The sequence below is a fragment of the Polypterus senegalus genome, chromosome 4, assembly GCF_016835505.1.
Source record: "Polypterus senegalus isolate Bchr_013 chromosome 4, ASM1683550v1, whole genome shotgun sequence".
NCBI classification, from domain to species: Eukaryota; Metazoa; Chordata; class Cladistia; order Polypteriformes; family Polypteridae; genus Polypterus; species Polypterus senegalus.
In genome coordinates, this window is record NC_053157.1 from 245,838,914 (window position 1) to 245,848,931 (window position 10,018).

At 42.4% G+C, this 10,018-nt stretch overlaps 1 pseudogene; it reads left to right on the forward strand.

The window, feature by feature from the left end:
* The first annotated feature begins 1,988 nt into the window (after positions 1-1,988).
* On the forward strand, positions 1,989-4,163 carry LOC120528992 (annotated as a pseudogene).
* The last annotated feature ends 5,855 nt before the right edge of the window (positions 4,164-10,018 follow it).

The following is a 10,018-nucleotide window of genomic DNA, read 5'->3' on the forward strand; positions in this document are numbered from 1 at the left end:
AGCCTGTCTATGAACTTAATTTAAAGTGTAGGTTTACATTGTGCTTTGTTTCTGAAGTAGCAGAACTCATGAATATGGTTGTATATGTCACTTCTTCGCTTCTTATTGTTTAGCTGCCTTCTAAATTATATAATGCATGTTTTCTTCAGCGCTTTTTTGAGGTCTTCCTGGTTTTCTATGTACTGCGTGATTACGTGGGAGGCGTGATGATGTCACACGAAACTCCGCCCCCACGGCGTTCAAGTTCATCTCCATTACAGTAAATGGAGAAAAACAGCTTCCAGTTATGACAATTACGCATAGAATTTCGATATAAAACCTGCCCAACTTTTGTAAGGAAGCTGTAAGGAATGAACCTGCCAAATTTCAGCCTTCCACCCACACGGGAAGTTGGAGAATTAGTGATGAGTCAGTAAGTGAGTGAGTGAGGGCTTTGCCTTTTATTAGTATAGATATACAGTAATCCCTCCTCAAACGCGGGGGTTGCGTTCCAGAACCCCCCGCAATACATGAAAATCCGCGAAGTAGAAACCATATGTTTGTGTAGTTATTTTTATATATTTTAAGCCCTTATAAACTCTCCCACACTGTTAACATTATTAGAGCCCTCTAGACATGAAATAACACCCTTTAGTCAAAAGTTTAAACTGTGCTTCATGTGCTTTCTCACAATTAAAAGAATGCAAATAGATCTTCTCTTCAGGAGCAGAGAATTTCAGAGAGAGAGAGAGAGAGAGAGAGCGCGCTCGCAAAGAAAAGCAAACATTTAAAAAATCAATACGTGTGCTTTTATGTTTGCCGCGGCATTTTTTAGAGGAGCGTCTGTATCTTCTAAGCAAACAGCCTCTGTACACACAGCCCCTCTGCTCACATCTCCTCCGTCAGGCGCAGAGAACGTCAGAGAGAGAGAGAGCGTGATTAAAGCAAACAATCAAAAAACAAATAAGTGTGTTTTTGGAAGCACAGCGATAAAGCGGCCGGCATTTCTTAGAGGTGCGTTCGTATCCACTAGGCAAACAGCTTCTGTGTAAACCGCACCTCTGCTCACAGCCCCTCCGTCAGGCGCAGAGAATGTCAGAGATGGTGAGATAGAGGCAGAGACAAGCAAACAATCAAGCTCCGGGCGGGATGCATATCTTATAGCATTGAGGAGTTTTAGTTAATATGTAATACATGCTCTGATTGGGTAGCTTCTAAGCTTGTATGAAATCAACAGGGCAAACAAACTGAGGAAGCATGTACCATAAATTAAAAGACCCATTGTCCGCAGAAATCCGCGAACCAGCGAAAAATCCATGATATATATTTAGATGTGCTTACATTTAAAATCATGATAGAGTGAAGCCGAAAGTCGGGCGATATAGCGAGGGATCACTGTATATATATATATATATATATATATATATATATATATATATATATATATATATATATATTTTAATGTAGATAGATCATTTCGACCTGGTTATTTTAAAAGTAGCTCGCAAGCCGAAAAACTGTGGGCACCCCTGATCTTGTTAGTTGCGGTAATAAGAGCGTTTAAGCACAACGTGTCCAGCGTGCGGTCGTCCAGGCGAGAGAGTACTTCGTGCAGAGTGCGCCAGCTGTTGAGAAAGCACACTCTGCCTCCACTGAAGTAGGAAGCACAGTCATCAGATACTGATACACTTGTTCTAAACAACACCCGCGCTTGCCGCTGCTCTGAAACACCGCCATTTCAGCTGTTACTGATGCATCCAGTTTCTTGTCATCATTCTGTGATGGCGAGTTTCTTGGCACAGATAATGGGGATGCAACAGACTGACGCATTGCAATTTCAAGTTGCTGTTCAAAGCTGTTGTCTGAAAGACGTCAATGAAGTCTTCAGTTTTCAACTATAACTCTGTTATTTCTTGATCAATTTTTACACTTTTAAACGCTATATATGTGAGCTTGGCCATTCCCGGTTTCCCGGGAATTACGGCAGTTTAATTCCCGGGAATGCGGGAATGAAAAATGTCCGGGAATCCCGGGCTCCCGTTTACCGTTGCTGGATTCCCTACACCACATGTACTTCTGAACAGGTCATACAGGAGAAGCTAAACATGTTTGGGCCTGGCCAGTACTTGGATGGGAGACACCATCTAGGTAAGCTTAGGTTACTGCTGGAAGAGGAGTTGGTGAGACCAGCAGGAGGTGCTTACCCGGTACTCTCAATGTGGATCCCAATACTCCAATGGGAGTGACTGGGACACTGGGCTGTAAAAATGGTGCCATCCTTTGGATGAGACAAAAAACTGATGTCCTGACTCTCTGGTCATTAATTCTTGTGTTAGGGTCTGCACCAACCCATTTTACTTTTTAAATGCATAAAATTACTACCTAATTTTGTTTATTGCATCAAGGCTTTTTGACTTGTCAGGAATCTGTATTTAATTAAAATAAAACAAAAACAAAAAAAACAATTGTACTAAATTATAAAATGCTCTGGTGAAAATTATTACCTTTGTGTTGGTAGGGTCAGTTTTGACCCAGTTATAATTAAAGGTTATAAAACAATAGTTAGGGTCAAAACAAAAATCCTAAACACACTTTGAGGGGCTTCTCTCTTTGCCTGTGTGTCTCCTTACCTGAACAAACAAAACAAAGACAGACATATTCAGACACGAAGGCTTGCATAAGACAAATTTAGTTTAGCGTTGGTGACTTGCAGAGTACACATCTCCTGTTTGCAGCAGTCAAAAATGAGAAGAAGATTTCCAGTAAGCCAAGCTCTGGATCATATCTTTTCTGAAAATGAGGCAGAGGACACAGAACAGCATAGAGATACAGATGAGCAGGTTTCCGAGGAGGAAGACATTGTAGAGTATCTACCAGAAGGCACAGACACATCTGTTGAGTCTGATGAGGAGGTCACCGATGCTGAAGCTGCACTCACTCCTGCTGAAACTTTCAAATCCAAAAGTGGTAACATCTGTTAGAGCTCAGTACCTCTTGACTTACATGGCAGGGCAGCTGCTGCAAATGTCATTAAAATGACTCCTGGAATCGCAAGGTTTGCTGTGACGAGAGTAAGTGACATCAAGACATGTTTTGATCTGTTTATGCCATTGTTGCTATGACAAACCTTGAAGGAAAAAAGGTTCATGGCGACATGTGGAATGACAGTGATGAGGAATACCTGAATGCTTATATTGGTGTTCTTCTTCTTGCTGGTGTTTACAAATCCAGCAATAAGGCCACTGATAGTCTCTGGGATGCGTCGACAGGCAGAAATATTTTCCGGGCAACAATGTCACTTCAGTCATTTCGAATGATATCAAGAGTCCTTAGATTTGACAACATAGACACTAGAGAAAAATCTGACAAGCTTGCTCCCATCAGGGATGTCTGGGAAAGGTGGGTGCAGCTCCTTCCACTGATGTTCAACCCAGGGCCAGAGATAACAATAGATGAACGTTTTGTCCCTTTCCGTGGAAAATGCCCTTTCCGGCAGTACATGCCTAGTAAGCCAGGGAAATACGGCATAAAAATTTGGGCAGCCTGGGATGCCAAAATCAGCTATGCATGGAATCTGCAGATTTACACAGGCAAACATGCAAGTTGCATTCCTGAGAAAAATCAAGGAAAACGTGTAGTCCTCGATATGACTACTGGACTGCGGGTTCACAATATCACATGTGACGATTTCTTTACCAGCTATGACCTTGGACAAGAACTTCTCAGGTGGAAACTTACCATGGTGGGCACAGTAAAAAAAAATAAACCTGAGCTGCTTGCCGAAATTTTGCCGGTGAAGGACAGGGCTCCACTTTCTTCAAAATTTGCTTTTACAGACACCACCACGGTTGTTTCATATTGTCCAAAAAATCACCGGAGTGTGATACTTATGTCCACTTTTCACAAAGATGCAGCTGTGTCATCAGCAAGTGACAAAAAGCCCATAATTATCTTGAACTATAATAAAAACAAAGGTGGAGTGGACAACCTGGACAAGCTGACTGCCACCTACACTTGCCAGAGAATGAGCAGGAGATGGCCAATGGTTGTGTTTTATAACATTCTAGATGTGTCTGCATACAATGCATTTGTGTTGTGGATCCACATTCACCTAGGGTGTAACTCAACCAGAAAAAAACAAGCGGAGAAAGTTTCTTGAGGAGTTAGGAAGTTCCCTTGTCTAGGCAAACATTGAGCGAAGGGAGCCTTGGTCAGACAGCTGCAGAGCTCACGTAGCACTCCTTCCACACCATCAGCAACACAAAGAGCATCAGCCCCAGCATCCTCTTCGGCCAGCACTGCCTCAACATCAACCTACACAGCCACAACCCCACTGAGGCCACCTGATTCTAAAAGATAGACGTGTCAGGTCTGCCCTAGCAATAAAGACAGAAAGACAAACGTACTCTGCTTCTACTACAAAAAATAGATTTGCAAAGAACACACTAAAAGTGTTACTTTTTGCCACACATGCATCTAAATGCACATGCATGTTCGTGCACACAAAGACGTTTTTTGGAACTAGTGCCTCATTTCTATTGGTTTGATTTGCTTGATTGTCCGTTGTTTGTTTGACCTTGCAAATCCACATTTTGGGATTTACTTGTTTAGCTTTCCATTTATATTAAAGTTATTTTTAAAAATACTTTTTTGCCTTTTTCTTTGAAATAAATATATATGGGTCAAATTTGACCCGTAACACCATAGATGTTACTATAGTAATTATTATTATAATAAAAAATATATATAACAAATTTATTTAAGAGATGTGTTCTAATACCCCTCAGTAATAGTCAAGTAACATAACAACCTTGTGACGATGCGGGTTCTGGCTCCACGCTCCCATCTGATATTTGGAAGCTCTTGAACCCAACACCGTCGATAATGTCACCAAGATGAGCTAGACAGTGAGACAACATTTGAGCAAGGGGATGGTAAAACGTGCAACAGTGCTTTTATTAAAACAGTCAACAAAAACAGTGTTCAAATAAATAAAGTGCAGTGCTTTCCAAAATCTTCATTAAATAAATAATCCATTAAGAAATGTGGAGGTTAAAACCACTACAAAACAATCCTTTAAAAACGAGGTTAAAACGTCCAACAGGAAGCAGTCTTTAAAAACACAACAATGGCAAGCCTGGTGCATCTTTTCTGCTAGCGTCTCACCTGCTTCTCCCAGTTAGGCTTTGCAGCAGGCGAGACGCTCTCTGCAGCTGCCCTCTTCAACTCATGCACGAGACTGGAGACCTCCCGATCCCTGGCTTCGGTCTGGCACTCATCCCAGCCTCGGAGACTTGGCTTCCCTGACAACCAGGACGCTCATACCAGGGAGTTTACCGCCCAAGCCTCCCGACTCCCGCAGCCTTCTCGGCCTTACGCGGCCAGCCATCCTTCTCTGGTTACTCCCGCTACCTAGTCGCTCAGCGGGAGCAACAACTACTCCAACCCTTTGGTGCCTGCGAGCGCTCGTTCGCTCCCTCACATGCTCCGCGTGTCTGTTCCTCTCTTGCACCACCTTGCTTCCTCGCTCCCTGTAACCTCCGTTCTCTCTTTCTTTTCTCTTGTTCATTTTTCTTCGTTCTTTCCTCTCCCAACTGACTTGCGCTTATTTTAAAGAACGAGGGGCCATAGCAGCTGCAGCAAATTAGCCACGGAACAATCACGGATGTGGGCAGTCCCTCACCTGTGCACTCGGTGAGAAACGCCCACACCGCAGATCGCCCCATGGCTTGCTATGGCCCAACGCCCCCTCGCTAAGCCGCCGCAAGAGCAGAGATTATTTATTTAAAAAAATGGCCTTTACCAAGCAAGCTGTGGACCCGCTATACCACAAACCTTTATTTATTTAAATAATTCTCTTGAGGTTCATTTAATCACTTTTTAAAATTGAAAATGAGAGGTATGCTGTTAAAGTAAAAGCTCATGAGGTCACAGCAAAAATATTAAAAACATTCTTTTAATGGACAAGGAAGCGTAACAAAGTAACCAAGACGTAAGAAAAAAATTGGATGATAAATAATTGTTTTTAGAGTAAAATGGCTGATTAAAGACACGGGTCAAAACCGACCCGTTAACATAAGAGATATTAACAGAAAGCTAACATAAGAGGAAGGTTAAAGACGCCTGGAGAATGTTTGTAAAGAGGCTAACAGCTCCAGGCTAAATTGCCCCCCATGACTTAGGCATTCTGTTCCCCTAATCATCCCTTTTCTCTAATTGTCTCTCTCACCACTTCGCCATCTAATAGCTCATGTGTGGTGAGTGTCACTGACAACTGTCACATCATCCTGGTGGATGCTGCAGATTAGTGGCGGCTGAAGTGGCTCCTCACTCACTGAAACACTCCGAGTAGTGAGAAAAGTGCTATATAAATGTAAAGAAGTATTATTGGTAGTAGTGTTGCTCTTGTCATGGAGAAAACATCCTCCTCACTTGGAAGAAAACACGCAGAGTTTCTGGACGAGCAATCAGAATAAGACTTAATTGCAGTGAGCATAAAGCTGACTCAGTTCAATGAAGTGAGATCCATTAGTCTGTTGGAGCCTCATATTTATTACAATTTTTATCACCAGATTACCTCACTCTGCATATTTGTCATCATCATCTCATTCCTAGTACACAACTCCTCCATTCCTCTCACATCACCAATATTTTCTCCTGCATTAATCATTTTCTGAATGACATATTCGCCTCCTACCCATCATCTGTCACTGTCATCTTAACCCGTGGCAGGTTCTCCATCTATCACATTCTTAACGTTTGGTTTGTAAATATTGGTGGCATCCCAGAGGGAATAAAAGGTATGGGCATAAGCTTTTCATTTTTAACTGTCTGAAGCCATTGGTTATGATATGTATACATATAAATAGGCGTTACTTTGGACACATATGAATTCTCTATACTCTGTGAAATAAAGAAAGGCGGATGACAATTACTGTTCTCAGTTTACACTCATTTGATAGAAAATTGGGATTGTTGTTTAAAAAGTGGGTGGGGCATGTCGGTAATACAAACAGTAGAGAGATAGATGTAAAAGGCGCTATAAAATACATAGATGTCAAAGTCACTATATACTGTAGGGGATGTGATAGAAAAAATATGATAGATGCATAGAGCAATGTGAAAGACATCATATAATACATAAATATGAAAGGCCCTCTATGACAGACATATAAAGAAAATGTACAGTAATAAGAGAAGACAGGAAAGGCACTACAACAGAGAGAACATGACAAATACGACAGGCACTATAAAAGAGATAGGCAGACAGATGTGAATGACATTGTAAGAGAGAGAAATGTGAAAGACAAAACATAACTGATGAACACAAGGCCAGCTGAGAGTCACCAATGAACCCAACATGCACATCTGTGGAGAGCGTGAATCAAAGCAGGAGTGACACGAGGAGAACATGCAGGCCTGACAGTCAAGACAACGACTGGGTGCCAAATTCAAAGTCTGTGAGGCTGCAGATCCGACCCCTCGGCCTCACAGTTCACTTCAACTTCTTTCCTTTCCTTATTATTTTGAACCCGCGTCTTTTGATTTTAAAGTGTCCCCTTTACTGCCAGAGGGGCTTCAGCTCACTCCATGATGACTTTCTTCATGAACTGCATGTCTCCCAGCACTCGATGGCCATCTTGTTTGCTGCAGTCATTGAGCTTTAATGACAATTCATTATAAACATTTCATTTTCAGGCAGTTCAGATTTATTTTTTATTTTCATATTCTTTGTAATCCTGACCTGCGGGGTGACCCCTAAATGTTTAGTAGAGTACTGGAAATGGAAGAACAAAAGACTGGGAGTGTAAGGGGCAGAATGAGGATGAGGGCTGTATTATGAGGAAAGGAAAAATCAGTTTGGTGATAAAGTGTGACAGAGGATTGATTTTAAATTAAAGAGGTGGACAGTGACAATAAAAAGGGCCATTTTAATAAAGCCAGAGGTCAGTGTGGACAGTCCATTAGAACTCTGACCTCGACTGTAACCTTATGGCATATATTGTAATTCCAGAATTTTACTTTGAATTCCTATATATTCTGTCCAATCGGATAGGCTCCTTACTATTAGTGTCTGGTCAGAGCAGCTCCCGATTGGTCCTTGTTAATTGTCTGTGTTGTGCTCCACCCCCACTCCCAGATTTCCTCACTCGTTTTCTTTTCTCTCCTTTCAGACTTCTTTTCCCTCACACTGGACATCAACATGGCACACAGAGACTTCCATCTGTCTGAAGGGAACAAGAAGGTGACATGTGAGAGGACAAAGAATGAATATCCTGATCATCCTGACAGATTTGACTGCTGGTCTCAAGTTCTGTGCAAAGAGGCTCTGACTGGGACTCGCTGTTACTGGGAGGTGGAGTGCAGTGGACGCCTAATGAGGATTGGAGTCGCATATAAAGGACAGAGCAAGAAAGGAAGATGGCGGGGAGTCCTTCCTTGGATAGAATGACAGGCACTGGGGTTTGCAGTGCTGTGCGTCACAATGAGAAGCAGACTGTAATCAGCGCCCCCTACAGCCCCAGAATAGGTGTGTATCTGGACTGGCCTGCTGGCTCTCTGTCATTCTATAGCGTCTCACAAACAATGACCCTCCTGCACAGGTTCAACACCTCCTTCACTGACCCCCTCTATCCAGGGTTTTAGTTTGGTCTTCACTGCAGTGTAACAATCAGCCATCTGACACCATGTGACCACTGACCAATACCCTCCACTGGTCACTTGATGTCCCCACAAGCGCAGGTCATTTATGTGTTTGTAGTTTGGGGTCAAAATGAATTTCACTGGATTTGGGGGGGGGGCAGCATGTCTGTGAGTGAATTTGGTGTTGAGAATACAGGGTGAGTGTGGCTGTCAGGGCCTCCATTGTTATTTGATTTGAGGAGCCAATCAGCTGTGTGTGTGTCATAGTGAGGGGCGGGGTGTGAGAGAGTAATGTGGGTGTAGCAGCAGGGGGATGCTGAGTAGGGAACTGGAACTCTGTGATGTTCTTTCATGCCCCTAGCTAGTCTTGCCAGTTTGCACGTATGCAGTTTACATAACAGGATATGTGCTGAATTCAAGTGATATTGAAGAACAAGGACATTATGGAGAAAGACTTTTATCTTAGGCTGGTTGTGCTCTTCGCTAAAGTACCTCATGTCTTTAAACCAATCAGAGAATGATATTCAGGCATTAATTCAGCTCTGTTATGCAAATTCATTCGTTTATAAAATGGTCCTCTGCCCTTCTTTTTGACCATTCTCTATCAGACTACTGTGATGAATGCTTCGTCTTCGGCATTTTCTGAGGAGTAAATTAAAGATGCAATGGACGGGTTTCCTCCTGCCAGATTACTGACTCAAAGGAGTTTTATCAGACTTGTCCTAGTAGAGGAAAAGTTTCTTTTTTTAATTAATAAGTTGATTTCTTCTACAGGGGACACCTCAGACCTACAGATACTTGTCTGACCAGAAGGGTCCCATGTTGATTCACAACCAAATGTCCCCAAGTGTCATTGAAAGTCAGCTGTTTAAAATTCTGCTGGAGCAGCACTGCTGAAAGGCACTATACAGACTAAGTATCAGGAGCTCTGGAATAGTGACTATGTGTAGGAGCGAGTGACAGATGGGACTACTGTAGAGTGTCCCCCCTCTATTGGTCACTCAAGGAGTCCATCATTTCTGAATTAATCCACCGAGGACTCATGGGTCAGTCAGATGTCGGCCATACTGACGAGAGTTTGGTATTCTACTGAGTCCCTTGACGTCACATTAAACTTCACAACCTTCTTCTTGTGTCCAGAGATGTTAATTCTGCTATTCTGGAAATTCCAACATTCTCAAAACAATGAATTCTCAGTGAAGGTTGGGATCTCCCTCCTGTGACAGAGGAAAATCAGAAGTGGCAGTTTGAAAGGATTCTTATTCATTCAAGCAGTAATGGTCTAAAATTTCACCTTGTCTGACAAGTTGGAGATCGATTTCAAATAAATATACACTTGGATAAGATTAAATTATACTATGAGGGTTCTAAGTTGATTCAGTAGGTGCGATAGACG